This window comes from Lagopus muta, chromosome 10, assembly GCF_023343835.1.
Source record: "Lagopus muta isolate bLagMut1 chromosome 10, bLagMut1 primary, whole genome shotgun sequence".
In the NCBI taxonomy this organism is placed as follows: Eukaryota; Metazoa; Chordata; class Aves; order Galliformes; family Phasianidae; genus Lagopus; species Lagopus muta.
This window is the reverse complement of record NC_064442.1, coordinates 11,766,467-11,786,383: the sequence shown is the minus strand read 5'-3', so window position 1 is coordinate 11,786,383 and position 19,917 is coordinate 11,766,467.

The window sequence follows — 19,917 nt, the reverse complement described above, 5'->3', positions numbered from 1 at the left end:
GAACTTTAAAAGTGAAAAGGTAATACATGAGTGCTGGTAATGTAGGGATATTAGGGAAATTCCCTTGGTGTTCTGTGAACTGAGAGATAAATGTTAATTCTTGCAAATTTGTTTCTAAAGGAAAATGCAATGGGTCAACTCTTGTCAAGGATAATGTAACTGAGGCAACTGTGTAGGGTAAAGATACCAGGGAGGGGGCCCAGTGCGTTGGAACGATGCGTGACATGCTGGCAGCAGCACACAGCCAGATGGGTGGGGGCTCGTGCACCACCTCTGTACTGATGGGTGCTTCAGCCAGCAGTAAAAAACTGCTCTTGACACTCATCTGCAGGGAAAAATATCCATGCAGCCCTTGCTGCAGGACCAATTAGCCTGTGAAAGCCATGTGGGGGAGGGGGAGGTGCGGGATATGAATGCGGGATGCATCCACACTTGATTACTCTAATGAAATGTCCATTGATTCCTATAGATTAATGTGAGAAGAACGGCAGCTGCGGAGTGGCTAACACCTCTAGGTCAGCAGCTGCGCGTGTGGACGTGGGCGATGGAGGGGCAGCACCAAGGTGGGAGGAGAGGGGCGGCCCGGCTACGGGTTGAGGTGGTCGAGGTGCAGGGATGGGAGGGGATCTGCGGGGTGGCTTTGCTGCAGGGCAGCGTGGCTGTGGGGCAGCATTGCTGCAGGGCCACTACCACTGCTCCCTGCCTCGCTCGCCGCCACGGCCCCTCGCTCCCATTTGACTTTGCTGTAAGGCAGGCTGAGCTCACAGGTCATCTGTTTTTGTTAGATTAATTTGATTCAGCATGTAGGAATAGAGGGCTGAGTGGGCTAATGGCTCTCCGCAGGTGACATTGGGAATGGGCAGTGCTCTCATCTTCCTCCCCCATTTCCCCAGCTGGAAAGAGAAGGCAGCAGCCAGGACTGCCCCCACACCCCATTCGCTAGCATCATCAGAGCCTTTCCCACTCCTCATGCCTTTTCTTTTGCCATGCCATGTAGGAGGAATTAATTCTGGTAGGGATGGAGGGATGTGCTAAGTGAATGCAGTGTTCAACACGAGGTTGTTTTCATCACATAGAAAATGGGTTTATAAGGCACCACAATCATCACAGATGACACTGCGCATCCCATTGTGGGGTGGTCCTTGGACCCATAGCCACATCACATTTTGAGAAGAGTTTGATGTCTTTGGCTAAGGACATGTAACAGTTGAACTTATTGCAGTTGCTGTTTCGGTTGTTCTCAGCACATGCTTTACTGCTACTTTGGTACTTGGTCTTTGAATGTTAGCTGAAAATGGAAGACACAGTGTTCCTTAGCAATGTGTACAAAGGGCTCAGACAGTTCTAGGGCCTCTACAGTGCTGGAGTACCACAGTCCCTGGAAAGGGCAGGGTCAGAGCTCTGGGTATTAACATTACTGCTGTGCCTCACTAACTGGGGGAGCTGGGTCCTACCCCTAAAGTCACTGCTCTGAGCAACTTATCACTGTTTGGACAATATCTGTGTCAAATCCCTGAAAGCAATGCTGAGGGATGTCTGTGCTGAAATTTTCCAGAGGTTTCCTTTAACTGTGCAATTATACAGCACAGGCAGGAGCTGCCCAGCCTACTCCTCAAACAAGCACAAACACCAGGGTGTGGGTCGCATACTCCCAGGCATGGCCATGAGTCGCTGACATGACCAACACTGGCTCTCAGAGCCGCAGACGCAGCATCCATAAATAATCACTCTCTTTAGTTCCAGATTTTCTGTTGTTTTGACTACCTCTTAATTTGCTGTGTTCTCTGTGGAAGCACCATGCCTAAACACAGGTTTTGCCGCGCCAGTCCCTCAGAAGGACACTCCATCAGCCCATGCTGGCTGTGCCTTTCAGCCTTCCTGCTGTACTTCCAGCCAGCACAAATGGGCTGTGTTCTTCTTGCTTGCTGTCCAAGACACAAAAAGGAAGGGCTTTCTGCTTTCTTCAAGCCTCCTTCCCCTGCTGGCACCATATATGTCTGTCTTTTAAGCAGTACAGGTCCACAGCTCTTTTTTTTATTGAGGAGCAGCAGAACTCTAACTGGTGGTTCAATAAATTGTATTACATCCCCTTCGTACTGAATGCCCTACAAGCTTTGGCTTTCCATGTGTAATTGCAAGCTGTTATTAGCCCAGAGCTTTGTCCGTTACTGTGCCACACTATTGCTGAGCGGTCAATTTTTTTCCCCTGCCATTTCCTTTGCTCACACCATGCTGACCACGTTGGCCAGGGGCTGCCCGAGGTTTATAGTGCAGCATTGATTTTTCTTTTCTCTCAATACTGACAGAATCATAGATCCAAGGCAAATAAAGAAATGCATTCTGTGGTGATGAAATGTCTTTCGTTCAGCCTGGATTGAATCAAAGGCCATCACAGAAATGTTCTACTCTAAAATGCTAGTGAAGCTTAAGGCATTGTTGGAAAATGAATTTTCCATTTTCTTAGCTGTAATTTGGATTCTCAAACCGCTGTGCTAAAAATAATCAGATAAAAATGAATATAGACTGCAAGCCTATGTAAAATGTTATTTGTTGGGTTTTGCAAGCTGCTGCTGATATGAAAGGAATCTGGCAATAGATCAGAAAAGTAATTGCTTAGGTGGGTTTCTAGTAACTACATTGGATTACTCTGAATACCAATGTGTAAGATGACTACTCTGTAATTTGTAAAACCATAATAATACCATATAATTTGGTAAATAACCAAACCAGAAAGACACATTTTGCATGTCTACCAGAGGTAGAAACCCCAGTGAAAATAACCCCGTGGTATCACCTGCACCTCAGTGACAACGTTTCTGCTTTCTGACCACGGCTGTTCTGGACAGGCAAGGGTCACCATCCCTGCCGCACAGACGGAGGCAGAGCTGTGCCAGGTCGGGGACAGAGGGCAGCCAGGTGAGTCCTGGCAGAGCCTGGAGGAGAACTTTGATCCCCAGAAGCTAAACGCCATTTGCAGCGCAAAAGGAAAGTAGCCGTGATTTCCCTGGTGTGCATGAACAGGGCTCGTTCCGTACTCCCACTGCCACAGGCTGCTGCGGAACAGAGACTGTCTGCAGGCTGCTGCAGGCACCTTCACTAATTTTTAGGCTTGGGCGTTTGTTTTGTTGTGGTAATTTTTCCCTCCGTGTTACTGCAATTCGTGGCCTAACATCCTGGCCTATGTGGGTACTAGAAGCCTAACACAAATCAACATCAAGGGCTTCGATACTGCCTTCCCTGAAATACTCTGTCAGCCGTGCAGAAAGACAGAGCAGGGAATGCTGGTGTCCTCTCCCCCACAGCCCCCTCTGTGGCCCTGCGAAGGTGAAGCTCAACTTCTGTGGGTCCCACCACTCACACCGGAGCTCCCCTGGCTCCACGCCTCAGGGAGGCGCCGCGTGTTTTGGTGAGGTACCAGCAAAGACGTGGCAGCACAATGGAGCCCGGAGGATGGAGAGAGCGAAGTATTTATGAATGAAAATAACAGATGGGTTCAACGAAGTTAAAACTACAAATTGAAAAAATGAATGTATCTGAACATAGCCCTTGGGCAATACTGCATTAATTCCCAAGCTTTGGACCTTCCTTTTCCCTCCTTCTTAATGACTACATATCCAATATCAATATACGCTGTTTGCAGCTATTCTTTCAGCATCACATTCCCAGCAATGCACAATAGGTCTTTACACTGCATAATAAATCAGATTGTTTTTCTTCACTGATGAAAAAAAAAGAGAAAATCTGAAACAAACATAAAGCCTTTTGGGATCAAATTCATGTTTTACTCAATCTGAAATGCTTTCAAATAAGACTTTTTTATGCAAAAATCTGCTGAAAAATTGAATATGTTAAAATAGGAAATATTTCAAACTTCGAAAGGCTTCCAGAACCCCAACTGTTGCAGGAACTTTCCCCACTAAAACTCTCAGAAAGTTAAGGTGTGAATGAATTCACATGGCTTACTGTGAAAGACTTTGTTGTACCAACTGCTATGGAGCATTTGTTTGTAATTTTTAAGAACACTTCTCAGTGGAAACACAATCAGAGTTATCTTCCTCCTGTTTGTCTTCCCTGTGTGATTTCTCCCCTGAGGTTTAGAAACATTCAAGAAACTCCTTACTTTCCCCCATTCTGTCTCACTGCAGACTCATGGCATTCAGTTTTACGTAAACTATAGCAAAGGCTCTGCAGAGTGACCTGAAATCTGCTGCAGACTGGATTAAGTCTTGCAAAATGTAGATCCATCTGATGGCCTCCACATGGGGCCTGCAGGGATTTCCAGGGTGCTTGCACCAGCAGTGATAGCAGTCATTATAGCTGCTTCCTTTTTCTGGTCAGATCCTTTGCTTGCTGGTATTCCTGCTACAGGTAAAGGCAGACCTTGGCAGCAGCCAGAATGAGGAAAATTAACTGCTATTTAAGTGTGCTGAGACCTTTTAAAACAATGCTGCTCTGGTGCGTCTATCGTTCGATGGAAAAAGCTCTTAACCAGAGGGCTGGCGGACTCTGGAACAGGCTCACCGGGGCAGTGGTCATGGCCCCAAGCATGTGGGTGTTCAAGGAGTGTTTGGACAGCACTCTTAGGTAAATGGTTTAACTCTTAGGTCGTGCTTTGTGGAGTCAGAAGTTGGACTTGGTGACCCTCATGTGTCCCATCCAACTCAGGGTATTATACGACAGTGTGGATTTGCAACATCACTTACAGCCAAACCCTTCCCAGTTGTGCCAAGTGTGCCAAAGCCACTGCTCTGTACACAGTGCAGGCAGGAACCTCCACAATGACTCCCAGGAAGAGAGAAGCAAAGAGAATCCACAGAGAGGATTAGTGTCAGGCAGTGCAAGCATGGTGAATACTTCGTATATTACCAAGTCACAGATAATAGCCTAAGTGTGTAACAAGTCACTGTCAGGGAAAAAAACCTGTTAATTGGATCACATATGAAATGTGCTGTTTTCTTAACGTCTCAGCTGGTGAATAAGTGCTTGTTGACTGATGCGTGATCTCTGTTTATATCAAAAACCCATCCTAGCAGGCAGCTTTGGTAATTAATTTTTAAGGTGGATGAAAAATATCAGCTCTGCTTGCAGTCCCAAATGGGTGCCTTCTCTCTGATTCACTGGATTCACAGTCTTAAGTGTAACAGGCAGAAATGGTTGAGCAAGCAAAGAGCAGAGAAGACTAAGTGGCATCAAAATACAAATCAGCTCCGTCGTACAAAGCAGTTTGGAGTAGGGGGGAAGCCATTTGCACAAAGGCCATCTGCTATTCCACACAGAAAGCATCCATCTATCTGTCTGACCTGTTCTGTCCTGAGCCCACTGTTCTGGCATCTGCTGCAGGTGTTCAGGAGCTGCCCTGCAAACCCAGCCTGCAGAAGCTGTGGCAGCAGTATTTAAGCATTTGGCGGAATAGAAGGTTGTTTGTTTGGTGAAGCACTTTATTTGGGAAAGAAGAGCACTGCAAGTGTAGAGCCAGCTCTCCTCTGAGGAGCTCATCTTCCTTGGCCTCTTTGAATGTCAGCTTTCAGCCAAAGATCAATGAGGATTCCTTGGCTTATTTGTGTTCTTTTGCAGTCATCACCCTACGAATATTGAACCTGTACAGGGGGGCTGATGTCTGTTGCCCTCAGCTCTGGGCTGGGACATCCCTCGGCACCTTGCCCGGCCTGATGGGTGCGTGGCTCTGAGCAGCCACCTGTGACCTCCGTGTGCATGGAACTTACAGAACACTCCCGACTTTAGGATGTTCCTTGGTATGTTCTGTCTAAATTGAGACTTTTAAGCACTAATAATAATTAACTACTTTCTTAGCAACGAAAAAGTCTTAAATGCCTATTTACTTAACGGTCCCCTAGGGTGTCTTTGTTCTGAATGGGCTAAAAAATCTTAGCTGCAAAATAAGCAGGCGATTCCAATCAATAGAGCCAGAGGACTATATTGATTACCAGAACTCCATTCTTTAGTCATTAACCCTGTGAATTCTTTACAAAAGCTGTACAGGACAATCCCTAAGCACTGCATGGATGGAGGAGCCATTCAGGTATTTAAATGTCGTTAAACTTTCATGGCTTGTTTGCAGCCCCTTCAGCCACGCCTGAAGGATTGTGCCGCATGACTCAGCCACGCCACGCTCAGCCCAGCAGAGCTGACAAACAGCATTAATCAAGCTGGGGAATTTGTCCTGTGGATATGCTCTTCTTTTTGGTTATTGCTAATATTGCTAGGGAGGCAGATCACAGGAGGGGTGAAATAATATCCTTAATTTTTCCACATTTCAGCTCCAAGCCAGAAGGCGCTCGCTGGTGGTAAAGGTGTCTTTTGCTCATCTTTGTATGGAAAACTACCCCGCATCCTATAGGTCCCTGCCTCCATGCCAGTAGGGAAGGGTATGCCACTAAGCGAGGCTATGGGAAGGGCCCTCAGTGAGAGGTGGGAGGAGGAAGAAGAGGCAGGGATATTAGGAGAGCTGCAGGTCTCCCCAGCTCCCTCCCCTTGCTGAGTCCTGTGGGACCTGCCCTGCAACACCTCCTGCTCAGCAGCCCCGTATTTAAGAGAAGATTCTCACATTTCAGATTAAGAAAGTTCATGACACACTGTAATGGCTCTAAATGGTAAATTGAATCACGCTGCCACCAATTGAATCGCAGTGGCACAAATGAGCCAAGCACCAGCAATTGCAGGGGATGCTGAAGGAACTCTGGTCGTCGTGGGCGCACTGCCAAGACAGCAAAGTTTGCATGGTTCTAAGAGTGTAAAACATGCAGTAAGCGCAGCTCTGTCTTTGCTATGGAAACTGCTAACTGGTCAGGTCTTTGTAAATACATGGAATGGGAATGGTTATTTCTGAATATTTTCAAAGTGTTTTATACAACTTTCAGCCCCTGCTCATGCCTGGGTTATTTGCTCCAACTGTTCTGTATTGCTGATGGCTCTGACCCAATGCCTGGTGGATATGGGGCTTTGGCTTGCACTGCTTTGTGCTGGTTACACAATACACACATGGGATTGTTCCTTGCCCCCCACTGTACAATGGGGATTTTAGCCACAATGCAGCAGATCAACACTGAGCAAACAATGGCATGAATTGAAACTGGGAATGCTTTAAAATTAAGGAACGCTTTGAGAAATACTCAAGAATCTGCCTGAACACTTCCAAACAGGGGATGTAATGTCACAGTTATAACTGAGCAATATTCCTGCCTTTAGTTGCAAAAATTGCCCTGTGTCTTTTTTACAATTAGTACTTGATCCACTCCAGTTTCAGTGTTCTTTGCTTACCCTTATCTATTTGAAAACTCCCCAAGAGAGCTATAATGAGCCAGGACCATTCTCATGACTATCGATTTCATGGCTAAAATTATAGCATTTGATTGTTATTTGACCAAACTGAGATTATTGCATGTTTTGAAAACAAGAGCAGTGACAGCAAAACTCATGTCCCCAGAAAAGAGAGGTGTTGAGAGTCACAGAACAGCAGAGCTTGGATCCCGGTGCTCCAACAGATGCAAGCAGAAGGTGCACAGAGCTTCAGGAAACTTCCAGAATTGCCCCATATATTGCAGGGCAGCTCTGAGCCTTCTGGACGTCTCCTCGCCTCCAGCTGATGCTTGGCTTCATGCAAAACTGGTGAAGACTCTCTTAGGGCTGGAATGCCTGAATTGTGTTATAGCTTGTGGCTAAATAACTATCCACTGGACAGCCATGTACATAGTTTATATTTCACTGCCATGGGATATTTAGAAAGCATCCCTAAACCTGAAGGCTCTTGCTCCGGCTTCTCACCAGAATAAACTGATGGCAATTAGTAATGGATTTCAGGAAATCCAGGAATGCTTTAAGCAAGTTCCTAAATGTGATGAGAATTCTGGGTGCCCTTCTGAAAAGAATATTTCAAAGGACTGTTTGGACAAAATGGTGCTGGTGTATCGTGTGGCCAAATCCACTGTTTCTGTTTAATTTTTTCAGGATGAGACCTCTCTGTATTTTATGCCACTGGGGACAGATCCCACCACCCTTCCCTTTATGAGCAGAATGGCACAGCTGTTGATCTTCAGACTGTGCTGAGCCGTGTGGGAGCTGATGAGGCTGTGAGCACTGCATAGAATGGGCACCGTGGGGGCCAGGCAAGCACTGAGCCATTGCAAAGAGAATGAAGCAGATACTGCAGAACTGCAGACTGCAAGATTTTATCTTTTTCTATCAATGCAGTGGAAATAATCACCAGTTTAACAAGTAAACTTAAACATCTTGACTGCAATAAGCACTGCTCTCTGCATCTGCTGCCCACTGACGTGCCCAAGCAAAGGGGGGGAAAGGACACAACCTTCTCTGTGCTGTATGGTTGACCCTACTGCTTCTGTTGGCAGAAATGCTCCAATATTTGGTAAGGGGGGATGGAGGAATGTATGCCTGGTGCTGTGCACACAGCTCAGCAAGGCACAGGGATGCTCCATCTGCTTGCAAAGCACCTGTGCTGCCAGCCCAGGGAAACCTCCCCTCCCGAAGCACCCTGTCCTGCTCTCCGCTCCAACCCGCAGGGCTGTTCAGCCACCCCAAGGCACTGCCACCTCCTGAGCTCCCAGCCCCGCAGGAGGAGCAGGGCTTAGCGCCCGATTACATCTCCGCGCACAAAGCACGGCGGCGCAGCTCCAGCCAGCAGTCACCCGGCACAGACAGGGCCGTGGCAGATCAGAAGCCGGGTTGTAATCCTCTCATTGCCCCAGAGTACATTTTCTTCCTGGCATCAGGGCTTAGTGTTAAACGTTCAATCTCAACTCACGCTCAGCTTAGGAGCGCACGTGCAGCACTGTGAGGGCTGCCTGGCACTGGGCAGTGGCCGTCCTTCCACACGTCCCCACAGCCAGAGCCAATGATAACTGCATTCCAGAGGCTTCATGCTGGCTCCCATGCTGGCTCCCAGCTGCTGGCCATGCCATGCTGAAGGGAGTGGGACAAAGCAGCTCCCCTGGAAGGGATGGCTCCACAGTGGGTTTCTCCATCACTGTCACATCTATCTCTGATAATATTTGTTTACTGTTTGAAAAGAAAATGGCTTTCTGCAGCCATTATTTCTTTCCCCCGTCTGCTGTCACAAAGATCTTTATGATGGAATGGTGGAGGATCCCTGTACTAAACTGAGCAGAGCTGGAAAACATACCAGGACATAATGATATCTCAGTGTAGGGTAACGTAAAATCACCATGTCTGTAAGCAGCGGTCACTCCCATTGTATCTGCAAAGACAAAAAATATGACCTAAAAGAAGACAGGGAAGATAACACTGATAGCTGAAGGAGTTGGAAACTGCGTTTTAGCTTCAATGGAAACTGGGTTTTAGCGGTTTTTATTCTTTTAATGTTGATGTTTTATCTCACCCCTTTTCCTCTCTTCCTTGCTGTCAAGTCTGAACCCCAGCCTTAACTCAGCACTCCCTGTTTGTCGCTGGTGGAGGCAGTGTTAAGGCAGCAGCAGCACTAAGTCAGTCACTGTGTACATCACAAGTTACAGAGAAAATAGGGATCCTGTTTTACCATGCTGAAGCTATAAAGCTTACGCTAATACAAAATATTGCTGGCAGTTACCTTGTTTTATTCTTCTTTTAACGACTTACTAACAGCGTGTAAATATTAAAGCAAACTTTGATTTTTCCATCCGGATACACTGAGAACTCTTTCAATAAAAATGCTCGGGTGCATTTAACACTGTGACCAGAAATATTGAAATTTGACAGTTAGGAGGTTAAAGGTTTCAAATTTATACACAGAGGTGTTTTGCTCCTGTCATGGTCACAGCAGCTTGCTCAGGATAACCCCTTTTGCTTACTGAACCTTTGAAAAGCAGAGAACATTAAGCAATACATCTTGGCAGATGCCCTGGGATTTCATACCACCAGCAGCAGCCCAGATGCACACAGAAGTGAACCTGTCAGGGGGAAGCTGGTCGAGAATTTCTCCCTCTTTCTGTTCCTGCACTGCATCTCAGCAACACAGCTTTCCTGCACCGCTGCCAGCACTGTCCTTGCACTCAAATTAAGGCAGAGCATCTACAACATTTTTCAGCTGCAAGGTGCTGCTGCTTTAATTTTGATGTAGTTTGCTCAAAAGGGTGGCATCGAGAGCATGTGTACAAAAGCTGCTCCTGGGAGAGCTGAAATGAAACAAATAGGTCATCTGTGTTCCTGCCATGAAATAGTCACATAAGAGGTAAAATAAACCTTAAATGCACCTAAAATGCAAGGGATTTAGGTATCTTCTTGTCTTTATTTTGGGAATTTTAGCCTGTGGTGTATGTGAGTAATCCAACATTTGCTTCTTTATTCCCATCTGAGGTAAGAGATGCAGCACAGAAGAGCAGGCAAAGTATCATGGTACATCCAAGCGGGTTTTTTAATGATATTACTCAAACTCTATTAGAAATAAAAAATAGAAAAAAGTGTTGATTTTCTAAGAATTCATCACACATCGACCTACTTGAAACATCACAGCTGTTCACATCAAAGCACAGTGAGGTTGGGGTGCACCTTGTCAGCCTCTCACAGTGGGACTGTCCACTGAGGCTGGCGCCCAGGAGCACAGCTTTCCACACCACTGGCACAAACATAGCGCATGTCCTGTACGGCTCCTCGGAGCGACCGCTGAGTTGCAGCACTTGTACCACTGGTCACAGTTGAGCCATTTGCCTTCAGAAACTTCAGACCAGATCAGAAATGTCAGTTAATGACATCAGAAACGTTAAACTCCTCTATTAAGGCCTCCATTGGTCCCAAAGGCTTTTGTTGTGCCATTTGAGTATGAGAACGAGCCTGCTGTAAGCTTCCTGCACTGGGTGAATCCCCCAGGCTGTCTTCAGGACACGTATCATCCAGGCCTCCAGAAATTCAAATTGAATACTGTGAGGTAAATAAATGTATTCTCCTGTCTCTAGTCTTGTTATAGCTGGTTTGTTTGCTTTCTTCTGATGCTTCTTTATCAGCGTGTTTACCTCTCTGACACAGAGACCAGTCTGCACAGCCAGCAGCCTTCGGGGTCCTGGCTCACCACTGGTACAATCATGCAAAAGAAGCAATTTTTCATTATTGATAAAATGTAATGTCATAATGTCATGGCCTTTCAGGTCATCATCTTTGTAAGTCAGCCATGACATTATCACAATTTATAATGATAACAAATGACCATAATGTTTGCATGTAATTTTCATTGGCTATTGCGGAATTTTAAAATCACTCCTTCACAGGATGGATTTCATTAACAAGCAACTGCTATTAGAGGGCACTAACTGCTTCTACTGGATTTTCTTTGCTAATGTGAACCCCATTCTCTCCAATATACAAGATTTGAGGAGTTAGTAGAAAGTTAGTAGAAAGGTTTGGAGGTTTTGTTAGTTAAGTACTGATGCAAATTCAGAGAACGTTTTTGCCTTTTTATCTAAATAAGTGTTTTATAGTATTCCTGAAGGCTAATGATTTTAAAGGATTGATGTAAATATGTACCCCATGAAGAATGCTGGCTGTGAGGGCTGGTGAGTGTCATTCCTTCCTGAGTCTACTGTTGGCTCTACTCATTTAATATTTCATGATAAACTTAAAAGATTTACAGCTTCAGGAACTGGTGAGAATCATAGGACATTCATTTTCATGTGATATTTAGAACTCCAATCCCCAAACACTTCAGCCATATTCTCAGCTTTAACGCCTGGACCCAGAACATCAGTGTGCAGGTTCCCCTCGCTCTGTAGGATCAGGACCTCGGTGTAAGTGCATCAAGTTCAATAGAGCTGAACCCAGAGCACTTGCAGGGAGCACTCTGTCAATCTAATCCATAAATAAATACTCTGCTATTTCTGAAGCCCTCCGAAGCTAATGCATGAAAAGCAATGAAACGCCTGGGCACTCCAGGGCTCTTGAAGGAGCAGAGCTGGGCTTTGTGTCTGTGCGTGCACATGTGCATAAAAAAATTAAAAGAACTAAAAAACATGAATGTTTCTGAAGGAGCAGCTGTGAGTTATATTCCAGCAGCCTCCACGATGGGCCACCAGGCAGAGGGACTTGAGCTGCACAATTGGTCCCCAAGGGACGCCATGCCTCAGCGAGGACAAAGCATGTGCGGGGACTCGGCCGTGCTTTGTCTTGGCCTACGAGGCCATCAGACCCGTGCCGGGGTTCATTTGTCACCTGCAGCAGGAAGCTCGCAGGAACGTTTTCCCTTTTCTTTCATTTCTTGAAGCTGTTCCTGTTTTCACTGAGAAGCATAAAATGGCTGCCTTGGCCAGATTTGCTAATTCACATGGCAGGAGATACCCAATCTTCTGTGCCATTGTCTATATGATAAACGAAGATAACTTCTCCATCCGCTTTTATGGCGTGGTCATCAGCAGAGTATGCAGAAGTGAGAAGGAATTGATGTTCTGTCTTGTGTGTATTCTGAATTCATGGAGGTTTTCTTATGGGAAATAATAGACTAAGTTTCTTCCTTCATCAGCATGACACCAAGAGTGTCTGGGGCATTTTGTATTGTTTTAATATATGTAAATAGCAGATTCGCTTTTCTTTGAAATGGGTTGCATATAAAATATCTCACCATTTGGGGGGTTACACTTTGTGGGATGTTGCCCAATTATATTCATGGCCATTCATTTTGTAGTGCTTCAACATCTGTCACATGGGGATCTCCTTGTTACTGTCTTGAAATCTCTGCCACGAAGACTGGTTTCATCAATTTTCCAAGCTTACTGGTCTACAAATGACCCGAGAAGGTCATCCTTAGCAGTTCAGTCTCCATATTGTAATTGCTTGGATAGACCACAGACAATCATTTTGTATGCTTAAAAGAGTGTCTTCATTCTTGGCAGCAGAGGAGGCTGAGCGCTCATGGCAGTGTGCAGGCACACTTGAGTGGAAAACTGCTTGAGCTAAGAAACTTAATGCATGCTGCAAGCAGCCAACACTAACTGAGCCTTGGGAGGCACTGAAAGCAATCCAGGTGTCCGTGTTTAATTGCCCTTCCTGAAATACCTTTTTATTACTCTTCCTTTCTATTCACTTAATTTCCTCAAATTGTTTTGGGTTTTATTTTCTTTCTTGGATCTGTTGGAAGCTCAAAGGCTTGCTCAAGCTTAGAGCTTAGGGAGATGGGGCAGGTTACCAGCACAGCTCAGGTTCTCACAATGTTCCCAAAGATCAGACATACAGGGGGGCAAGGATGTTTGGATGAGTTCCTGTTAAATTCTTTATTACCCCAAAATACTGTTCCTTCATATTTCGAAAATTATGGATACATCACACCACTTAATTGGTGCTTTAATGATATTTTATTTGATGACACGTTAGTGAGGTGTCCGTGAGCTCACGTGACCCCACTGCAGTGGTCCACGTAACTCCCCAGGTGATTTCCAGTCCTCCATCACTCTGTGCTTTCTGGCAGCACCGCCTCAGGTCAGTGCTCACCACATAACGAGCTCCCTGATCAAGCCTCCTTATCAGCTGTTTGCAAAGGCACCCCACCCTGGGTTTCCTCCTGGTGCTGTTCTAGCCAGCTCTTGTAGGTCTCCTCCCAGCAGGTGCTCGTGCCAGGGCAGAGCAGGCACCGAGATGCTGGAGCCTCCCGAGGCACACTGCCTGCCTTCCTGACAGCTCGGTAAGGAGTGTTGGAATGTGTAGAATTAGCCCAGCTTTGCTGCGCTGTCATTAACACGGTTCTGCCGAAGCAGCAGCCCTGCTGCCGGGGGAATGGCTGTTTGTACTGCTGGGCCTCGAGCCACGCTGCGCTAAAGCAACCGAAAGGGGAATTATACAATATTGAATGTGGAGCTGTCTCTAAATGCATTGAAAATGTAGGTTATTGTCTTTTGGCATTTCCTAAAAAGCCTCTTGAGCTCCTGTTGGCAACCGCTGATATTGAGGGTACTTTTAGCTGTTTAAGTCTTCCTGTTCTAACAGGGGTCAAAGGGCTGTAAAGATCTTCTCAAAAGGATATAGAAGGAATCATTAAAAGGGAGGAGGAAGAAAGTGACAGAAGGTCAGCCTTTTTTTTTCTAATGGGTGCATCCCCGAGGGGGTCAGACACAGTTGTGCATTATACTCCAGCTCCAGTACCTGACTTTTAGAAACCTACAGCAAATCTTATTAGCGCTTCCATAAGCATAAAATACAGGGCAGAGCCCGATGTTCCAGGCAGAAGCAAAAGACAAAAACCGTGAAATAAATCAATTTAGTCTTTCGGATGAATTTACATCAACATAGTGCGAGGACATGACCAAGATGCGGGCAAATACTCAAATATGTGCAAGGCATTTTATGGTCCCTGGAAGCACATGCGTGTGTCTGTGCGTGTTTAATTCTCTTGTTGATCTTCTTTTCCTTAGAGACAAATTTGCTGTATGCTCATTGCTACAGCGTGTCATGTAGCTTTTTGTAAGGACTGGCGTAGGGCAAAAAATTTACCTTTTTATGTGACACAGCCAAACAGAATTGTGAAGGTTTTCAGTGATTTCTAGACAGCAAGCAATAAACTGCGTTTGCACCCACACACTTACTGCCTAACACCCCATCTGGTAACATTTCCACGTCTCCAGGAAAGAAATCAATAGCAATAATCTGTGAGGGCCTCATAGGGTGTATATTTTTTTATCGCACTGCTATTTGGAATTTTTTTCCTATCTGCTTACAACACTAGATTGTTCTTTTTTGTTAGCTAACGTTGAGATCTTGGAATTATTATTACATTTAATAAGAAGCGGTAACTAACACAGGGGTTGGAATAGTATGTTCTAAACATTCATATTCAACAATATCACGGTGTTCAGACAGCAAAGTGCTGTTCAGTAAAGGCACCGCAAAATCCCGTACGGTAAGAACGTGTGCATTTAAAATGATATGCTAGCACACTTCAAAGGCTGGCGTCCTAAAAATTCATGATTACTTAAAGGTAGTTTATATTAAAAGGGAACATACCTCCAGCTTTCATTTAGCTCCAATGCAGAGGAGAAATTGTCCTTATATTCTGAAATTTAGAACAGTGTCACTGTTGGTTTTCTGTGTAAGGAGGAAATATGATGCTTTGTTACTGGTCTTATTTATTGCAGACCTTGTCTGGAATCTAGTATTGAAGCTGTGCTTGATGAGTTGCTGCCTTGAACTTTTCCACTGATCAATGCTGGTGCTATGGCTGCATGAAAGAATAGCTTTCCTGAGGAGAAGCTATCACATGGGAAACACGCTACACAGTAAGCTAAGAAATCTGCTATAATCTTGTATGCTTAAGCTTAGAAACGTGTTTCCCAGAAGAAATGGTGATAGTGAATGACCATTTAAAAACTGAGATGTTACACAAGCAAGAGGTCAGGTCAAGAACAGTGAGGTATTAAAAAAAATGAGAGAGAAAGAAAGGAAGATGGGGGGGGGAAGAAAGAAAGGAGCAGAAACCCTCCTCTCACTAACGTGATAAGACACAACTGGACAAAATGCATGGCTGGAGAAGAGGGCATTACAGAGCCAGAGCCAGGAATCGTATTTCTTCCTCTTTCTGCAGTGACAAATAATAGGTTGTTTTGATTTTTGCTGTACAAATAATAAGCTTTACTCAGAAACTGTAGCTGCTGAGTTCTTCTCCCCAAAATATTTTTCTCTTTCTGTATTAATGGTAACATTAGAAGAAAAAAAAGGGAGCTACTCTGCCATCAGCATCTACTGTACTTACTCCAGTGTTGACCTATGCATCTGCTAGTATGGGTGGGAGTGACAGTCTGAACACAAGGCACAAGGCATGTCCTTTTGAAATGGATTTTCAGCAGCTTTCAGCCAGGGCAAATCTGGATCGGCGCCTACCCAGCCTTTTCCTTTGTGCCAACAAGGCTGTCAGTGGTGTAGCGCTTCATTTTCTGGTGTTGTGCTGCACCCACTGAGCTCCTGTCTTTTAAGTCTCCAAATCTCTTTCTCATTTGGTTACCAACAGGGCACACAGTGGGTCCTTCGCAGGGCAGAAGATTCTGTTTCTGCCTCCCTCTTAAAAAAAACAATTGGAGTGTGTTTACAGCTCTGGAGCACTGTTGAAATACAGATCTTGTAAAGACTAATTAGGTAGATGTGCAGGGTGCCTTTACTAGCAAGCAAAGATTTAGATATCATTTTATTTTGGAAGTTAGCTCTTCTAAGCACCAAACCTAAACTGTCTAGGTGTGCCAAGCTTGCTATTGCTATAACTGACTGCTCAGACCTTGTGCCTGCCCCAGCAAGTCACACCTTGCATCTGCCTTCACTTGCACTGGGAGAAGTTGGGAAGCCAAGTCTCAGTATTGAACAAATGATTATGAGCACTGTGCATAAGGATTCAGCAGGTTGCATCCTTGGTGGAAAGGATAAATGGTTGAGAATCCTGGTCAGCCTATAATAGCGCAAACAAGAGCTGCTGGTAGGTTCACACAGATAGATTTGGGCAGCTTGTCTTTAATTTCTATTTGCTTGATTTTTAAAATCTTACCCTCGCTGTCTTTGCTCTTGAGTTAGGTGGAAGGAGAAAAGTAGTGCTCTTCTAATTCACGTTGCTGTGATAAAAATAAATCCACGGTGACTGGGGTATTCAGGTACCATGGGAATGAGGGCTATGTAAATATCTCCAACTGTTTTTTTACCTGTGGTGCAAGGACTGTGAATGAGGGCACTATAAAAGATAAACAGGAATAGCAAACCTATTGTCAATTGGCTTGTTTGGAGTATAAAGGTCCCTACCTCCAGAAGTAGATTTTAGGTGTATAAACATTAAAGATATTGAAAACCACACACGTAAATAGGCAATCAGGACATTGGAGGCATGGAGAACAGTATGTTCAGTCATCATTATCTCAGTTTGAACATTTGAACCTATTTTTCTAATACGACTGAATTTAATTTGGCAGTCTAAATTAAAACACAGGAGTGAAAACGTTTTCAATAAAGTTATATCTGAGCTCAGGCTTTGATGATAAATAAGCCATTCACTTATGTACATCTGCCAGAGCATTCATAAGAAGCACTGGGCTTAAATGAGTTGTGACCTTATGAGACAGTCTACTGTTTGGAGACTATATAGGTGACTGCTGGGTTTTGAGTCTTGACCTTTCTGTTTATATTCATCATGAATGTGCAGATACTTTTATTCTTTCCGGAAAAAGGCTGTCAATCTTCACACTAATTTTAATGCCTGTGCAATGCAGAGCAGTGGTGGATCTTAGCAATAACAATCACCAACTGACTAAAATTAACTAATTCAGACCGCTATGCTAAATTGAGTATGAGCTGGTTTGTTTCAGGCTCGGCATGGAAGCACAGGTGCAGTCAATAAATAGGGACACATACGGTGCCTAAATACACTCTCCCTCATAGTGACCTCCCAGCAAAAAAGCTCTGACAAATCACTTGTGACTTTCCGGAGCTTGTCGAGCTGCTGTTCAGTTGATTCGTGTTTCTCTAGACTGGAAGTGACAAGAAGAGGCACTGATATTTGTGAGCTACGAAGCAGACTTAAATTCCTATCCCAAATGGTGGTGCCCTCCAAGGAGCCACTATGCGAGCAGCCTCTGTCCTTCATCGCAGCCTCTGTCCTTCATCACGTCTCCTTCCTTCTGTCCCCAGTTCTCCATTGCTGAGCTTCCATCTAGAGAGCACTTAGGCTATCAGCCCCACTGGGTGGTGAGAGCCTTCCCTCCACCGCTTGTCTCCTCGGGGACACGTGGGGGCAGACAGCCCCTTCCTCTGCCCGGAGCTGCTGAGTGGTCCCATTACCAGGGGATCCCATGCGGAGCCACCCGAATGGTACAGCAGAAAACTGCCTCGAGCTATGATGATCCTGTGGCAGGAAGGGGGTGTGGAGCTGCCCTCGAGGCTCTGCAGCTGCTGCCCCCTGCCCTGCTGGGGTAGGGGTAGGGAGAGGAATGTTGGTTTGTAATTTTAACCCAGCCTAGTGCTGAATCAAGTAGGAAACTGCTACTGGGGGTTTGGTACCACGAGCAGAAGTGCTTTTCACAAGGCAGATGCAGATTCTGCAAGGCAGAGCTGTCCTAGGCACTCATTTCCCTGTGGTCATGGGTACTGCTTTGGCATCAGCTGCTCTTCCCCTAAATCCTCCCTCTTTTTGCCACCCCTCTGGCATTTTCACCCTCATTCTCATCCTCCCCAGGTGTTTTCCTCACAAGTGGTATCTTCACATTTAGCTTCTCTATCAGAAAAGTCTCTCCATTGTTCTTCAGAGAAAGTTCAGCTGGAGAAATTTTTTATTTTTTTTTTTTAAAGAAGGAATTTTCATTGGCTGACAACTTTGCAGGGGCCAGGTCAGCCCTAGCCAGGATACACAAAGGTATTTTTCAAGCAAATATTACAGTGCTCTTTCACTAAAGGCATATTGGCTTAAAAGAACTCCAACCCTACTGATGTCTGAGCTTTGTTCCCCCAGAATTGCTCAAATCGATGCAAGTTATATTGTTCCCTTCTCCCACGCTAACCCAAGTGAGCTCTTATTGCTTTCCCTGCCCTGCCAAATCACGGTGATCCCAGCCCATAACCAGGCTCTCACTGCTGGCAGTGCTTCCCTACCTGGTGTGCCCTGGATGGAGAATCATGTACAAGCAGTTTCTTAAGCAGGGTGAGAAAAACACCACCACGAGGCAGCTTCAAACCACTTTGATCACTTGTTTCTGCCAATATCCTTGTCCTTGTTTGGTTTACCAATGGAAAAGGGTAAATTAAATTATAGTAATATCTTCCTAAATATGCTTCCTCACTCCTCCTCCACATATACAAGCACCGCAGACATGGCGAAAGATTATGTATCCCAAAGGAATTTGGTGCAATATTTTGTAATTCTGATTGAAATGTGTTCTGTCTGGTCCCCATAGTTTAATTTAGAACAATTAAGGTTCAAAGTACATGAGCTTGCAAAGCACATTACAAACAATGGCTGCAGAATAAACTGCAAATCAATCCACACTAAATCACCCTGAAAATCCCTGCAAACACAACAAAGAGAGCTAGATTCACAGTCCTTTCATACAATCTGCTCCCTCTTTGTAGCCATAAGTAGTTCAGCTTCCTCCTTTACGGAAAAAAATGCCATCAAATTATTTCAGGTTTGGCTTTTTATTTGGTTGCTCCCTGAAATAAAACAATTAAGAATTGTCTATGCGTGCTTATGCCAGCATGTCAAATCGAGCTGGGAGAGAGGAGCTGAGCTCCATTCCCTGCTCTGCCTTGCGACGCCTCTGTGCAGTGATTGCCTCACTGCTTTTATACAGGATATAGATGAGCAGTGGGCACTAATGCAATTAAACCTGATAAGAGGGTGTGCTGAATATCACGCATGTGCGTGCGCAGCCTGTGTAATAGGGCTGGTACCTGCCACGCGTCAACTTCCCATGATTTTTACATTACTTTTATTGCACTGGCTAACACCCACGTTCTCTGCTTTTATGACAGTCGCTTTTCATTAACGCTGTACCTGAAAGATTATTTTAAGTGGGGTGAAGCCAGGTTAAAAAAAAAAATAAAAAAAAAAAACAATAAAGCTCCTCTGATTTTTGGAAAAGTACGATTTTATACCAGATTAAGTCTCAGCAGCAGGGGACAACATGATGTTTGCGCAGCGTATTCCCGTGTTCAGATGCACACATAGGTGACACTGCCATCACACACAGCCCTGGGGAGACAAGTGTGGTTGTGTCAGTTCCGAGCACCAAGAGAGCTGATGGGGACGCACGCAGGGTCTCCCTGCCAAGACAATAGCCTGCTCCTCACAATCAAAGTTCAGTGAAGGGAAATGGCTTCCAGGAGAGCGCAGCAGCCCCGCCAGCCCCAGAGCAATCGCCCGGCGTGACAGAAGGCGAGGCAGCAGCCATCAGGGTAATTGCCTCTGGAAATGACCGCGGGGGAGGGCCTGGTCCGAACCCCCGCCGGTCA